The sequence below is a fragment of the Schistocerca cancellata genome, unplaced genomic scaffold (assembly GCF_023864275.1).
Source record: "Schistocerca cancellata isolate TAMUIC-IGC-003103 unplaced genomic scaffold, iqSchCanc2.1 HiC_scaffold_925, whole genome shotgun sequence".
In the NCBI taxonomy this organism is placed as follows: domain Eukaryota; kingdom Metazoa; phylum Arthropoda; class Insecta; order Orthoptera; family Acrididae; genus Schistocerca; species Schistocerca cancellata.
Window position 1 is genome coordinate 77,501 of NW_026046933.1, and position 5,000 is coordinate 82,500.

Below are 5,000 nucleotides of genomic sequence, written 5' to 3' on the forward strand. Positions count from 1 at the left end.
ACTTCCCCCGGAACCCAAAAGCTTTGGTTTCCCGGAGGCTGCCCGCCGAGTCATCGGAGGAACTGCGGCGGATCGCTGGCTGGCATCGTTTATGGTTAGAACTAGGGCGGTATCTGATCGCCTTCGAACCTCTAACTTTCGTTCTTGATTAATGAAAACATACTTGGCAAATGCTTTCGCTTCTGTTCGTCTTGCGACGATCCAAGAATTTCACCTCTAACGTCGCAATACGAATGCCCCCGCCTGTCCCTATTAATCATTACCTCGGGTTCCGAAAACCAACAAAATAGAACCGAGGTCCTATTCCATTATTCCATGCACACAGTATTCAGGCGGGCTTGCCTGCTTTAAGCACTCTAATTTGTTCAAAGTAAACGTGCCGGCCCACCCAGACACTCAATAAAGAGCACCTTGGTAGGATTTCAACGGGGTCCGCCTCGGGACGCACGAACACGCACGAGGCGGTCGCACGCCTTCGGCTCGCCCCACCGGCAGGACGTCCCACGATACATGCCAGTTAAACACCGACGGGCGGTGAACCAACAGCGTGGGACACAAATCCAACTACGAGCTTTTTAACCGCAACAACTTTAATATACGCTATTGGAGCTGGAATTACCGCGGCTGCTGGCACCAGACTTGCCCTCCAATAGATACTCGTTAAAGGATTTAAAGTGTACTCATTCCGATTACGGGGCCTCGGATGAGTCCCGTATCGTTATTTTTCGTCACTACCTCCCCGTGCCGGGAGTGGGTAATTTGCGCGCCTGCTGCCTTCCTTGGATGTGGTAGCCGTTTCTCAGGCTCCCTCTCCGGAATCGAACCCTGATTCCCCGTTACCCGTTACAACCATGGTAGGCGCAGAACCTACCATCGACAGTTGATAAGGCAGACATTTGAAAGATGCGTCGCCGGTACGAGGACCGTGCGATCAGCCCAAAGTTATTCAGAGTCACCAAGGCAAACGGACCGGACGAGCCGACCGATTGGTTTTGATCTAATAAAAGCGTCCCTTCCATCTCTGGTCGGGACTCTGTTTGCATGTATTAGCTCTAGAATTACCACAGTTATCCAAGTAACGTGGGTACGATCTAAGGAACCATAACTGATTTAATGAGCCATTCGCGGTTTCACCTTAATGCGGCTTGTACTGAGACATGCATGGCTTAATCTTTGAGACAAGCATATGACTACTGGCAGGATCAACCAGGGAGCTGCGTCAACTAGAGCTGAGCAGCCGGCCGCCCGGGAGTGTGTCCCAGGGGCCCGCGCGAACACGCAAGCGTCCGCTCAATTATTCTGCAAACAGGAGGAGGCTGAGCTCCCCTGCACAATACACCTCGAAACCCTCTCAGGTCCCGGCGGCGCGCAGCGCCGTCCTAAGTACTTGGTCGGGTTCGAGAGAGGCGCAATCGCCCGGAGTTAGGCGAGTAGACGCTTTAGGTGCGACCACCCGTGCTCCCAACTGAGCTTGCCGCTGCCGACAGAGGCCCGGGAGCGTGCTGTCGTGGCATTGCCGGCGGGAGACAACACGCGCCACCTACGGTGACCGGCAGCTCCAACGCCAGCGCCACAGAAGGGCAAAGGCCCCACGTGGGTGCCGAAGCGAACTCTCCCAGCACAGCGCACGTGCCAACACGTCTGCACAACTGCGATACAAACCACCAGCGAGAACCGCTGGGGCGACCGAGCAGCAGACGGCGTCGCGGCGCCGAGTGCCGGGCGGCGGCGCATCCTCAACGCACACAGTCCTCAATCGGACCAGCACACTGCAGATGTCCACCGCGCTTCGCACCGGGCCGGCGAGGACCCACTTTGGCTGCACGGCGCCGCGCGCAGGGTGCCCCGGCGCGCAGCTGCGCCGCCTGCCGCGTCCGTCGGCCGGCGCGCCTGCCACTGGGCGCCCCCACCAGCCGGCTGTAGCGCGTGCGCCCACGCACCGCGCGGCCAGCACGCCGGGCGGCCCCCCCTCACCGGCCGGGGACAGTCCCACCCACCCACAGCCGCGTATCGCTTCACACCCAGATTCACATTCACGTTCGTTGGTATGGTGGGGACCGCTTCGTAGCTGTACCGATCGTTGCCCTCACAGATGTACCTCCAGCAAGGACAACCGCACCACAACGGGTTACCAGTTGTTCATTTGCGTAACGTCACCAGTAAACGTACACGTCCATCCCCGTTTGCAAAGTCAACTATTATTGCATGCCTGCCTGTCAGGTGTCAAGACACACTACATCCGCTCACATCCACGCAACAAAATGTGCCCGACTAGAGGGCACGTGGAAGGTGCCCCCGTACGTATGCGATGTCCATTGCGCGACCAACTGTCAACCGGCCTCTGTAGCATGTCGCAGATGTGGAACGCGGGGCACCGTGCTATCACATTGTGTGAGAAGAGACTACTACGTCTGCATACACGCGCCACTACATGAACAGACGGCTCATGCTGATCGCCATCCACTGCGTCCATTACTCCCACACGTCTCTATGGCGTACCACACTGCAATGCAGCTGTTATGGGGAGATGACACGTAGCTGTGTACACAACATTCTGAGCGGGTTGCGGTTGGACAATACATTAATGTAACGTGTCATATGCCAATTACAGAGCAGGGTAAGGCACAACTTGGGTTAGGTTAAGGCACAACTTGGGTTAGGTTAAGGCACAACTTGGGTTAGGTTAAGGCACAACTTGGGTTAGGTTAAGGCACAACTTGGGTTAGGTTAAGGCACAACTTGGGTTAGGTTAAGGCACAACTTGGGTTAGGTTAAGGCACAACTTGGGTTAGGTTAAGGCACAACTTGGGTTAGGTTAAGGCACAACTTGGGTTAGGTTAAGGCACAACTTGGGTTAGGTTAAGGCACAACTTGGGTTAGGTTAAGGCACAACTTGGGTTAGGTTAAGGCACAACTTGGGTTAGGTTAAGGCACAACGTGGGTTAGGTTAAGGCACAACGTGGGTTAGGTTAAGGCACAACGTGGGTTAGGTTAAGGCACAATGTGGGTTAGGTTAAGGCACAATGTGGGTTAGGTTAAGGCACAATGTGGGGGTAGATTGCGGTACAAATTGCATTACATTGCGGTGCAAATTGCATTACATTGCGGTGCAAATTGAGTTACATTGCGGTGCAAATTGAGTTACATTGCGGTGCAAATTGAGTTACATTGCGGTGCAAATTGAGTTACATTGCGGTGCAAATTGAGTTACATTGCGGTGCAAATTGAGTTACATTGCGGTGCAAATTGCGTTACATTGCGGTGCAAATTGCGTTACATTGCGGTGCAAATTGCGTTACATTGCGGTGCAAATTGCGTTACATTGCGGTGCAAATTGCGTTACATTGCGGTGCAAATTGCGTTACATTGCGGTGCAAATTGCGTTACATTGCGGTGCAAATTGCGTTACATTGCGGTGCAAATTGCGTTACATTGCGGTGCAAATTGAGGTAGGTTAAGGTGCAACACAGGTTAGGTTAAGGTGCAACATAGGTTAGGTTAAGGTGCAAGATGGGTTAGGTTAAGGTGCAAGATGGGTTAGGTTAAGGTGCAAGATGGGTTAGGTTAAGGTGCAAGATGGGTTAGGTTAAGGTGCAAGATGGGTTAGGTTAAGGTGACATAGGTTAGGTTAAGGTGACATAGGTTAGGTTAAGGTGACATAGGTTAGGTTAAGGTGACATAGGTTAGGTTAAGGTGACATAGGTTAGGTTAAGGTGACATAGGTTAGGTTAAGGTGACATAGGTTAGGTTAAGGTGACATAGGTTAGGTTAAGGTACAAACTGGGTTGTGTTATGGTACACATTGCGTTGTAGTACAGTACACGTTAGGTTTGGGTACGGTACACAATGTGGTATGGGATGGCGTGTTGTGGGGGGGAGGGGGGGGGGGAGGTTCGTTGATATCGACCGTAGGACGTGGATGCCCGAGGCAGCGTCAGTGTGTCAAAGGAGTTATGTCACGTCGGGATGCGCTTTTCGCCAGTGAGAGGGGGCGAGCCGTGTCTGTGGTTGCGGCAGACCTGTGTGTTTCATTCCTGCCAGTGTGTTTGTGCTGTAAGACGAGGCAGTGTGGTGGTGATGGGTGCACCCCTGTGTAGGACATGTGTGGGTGTTGGTGGCTTCTCTGAGCAATTGTGGTTGTCGGACGAGTGGGGTATTCTGTTTTATGATTGGACCTCCCGGTCTGGTTATCATAGCGTAGTTGGTGTACTGTGGCGGATAGGATGCACCGGACGTTGGTCCATGCTGGTGCTTAGTAGTTGTATCTGTGTCTGTTACAGGCAGAGAGTAGTGTGTGATAGAGTGTGTGGCTGACGTGTGGTTCATTTTGTGTGTACGGACGTTCAGCATGTATAGGGGCATTTGCGTATATAATCTATCATAATCTATCTATGTGGGCCTGCATAGTTTACTGAGCAGTGCTGTGAGGTGACTGAACTACGAGTGACGTACTGATTTACAGCGGAATGATTGCCTTGTACCAAAGATGGAGTATCGGCTCTACGACAGCGTTGGCACCGCAGGAAATGGTCTCGTAAAACGGCCCTCCCACCGTCATCGTTGTGAGGGGTAGGGACCGCCTATATTCTGAGAGGAGCCCTGTTTGCCACTGGGCGTGGGGTCTCGCATCCTGCGGTTCAGTGCCCCCAGGGAAGCGCGCGGAGGTGGTGCTGCTGCTGCTGCTGCTGTAGCAAGCGAGCTACTTACAGCATGTATAGGGACAGCGGGAATATGGCATATTCGATATAACTCTTCATGAAACGCAAGATATAGGGGCGGATTGCACGTTACGAGTGCGGGAAGAGTCCGCCGTTCATCCGCTGGAGTTGCGATTTGGGCGGTTGGGGTGGGGCACGTGCGGGTGCGGGTGGAGCGATTGTCGGTCGACGACTTCGTGCGACGCAGGCACAGGCGTTGGGGCTCCTGTGGTGGGCAGATGATGCAGGGTTTGTGGGTGGCGTCGGAAAATGGGCACTGTGGGACCTAGCGATGTCGTAGTC

General features: G+C 53.6%; 1 non-coding gene across 1 annotated transcript in view; it reads right to left on the reverse strand.

Moving 5' to 3' along the window:
• Nucleotides 1-1,213, reverse strand: part of LOC126149378 (small subunit ribosomal RNA) — a 1,909-nt gene extending 696 nt beyond the window's left edge. Inside the window, exon 1 of the ribosomal RNA XR_007530830.1 lies at nt 1-1,213. This exon is cut by the window's left edge and continues 696 nt beyond it. This is a non-coding gene — a ribosomal RNA (small subunit ribosomal RNA).
• Nucleotides 1,214-5,000: the final 3,787 nt, after the last annotated feature.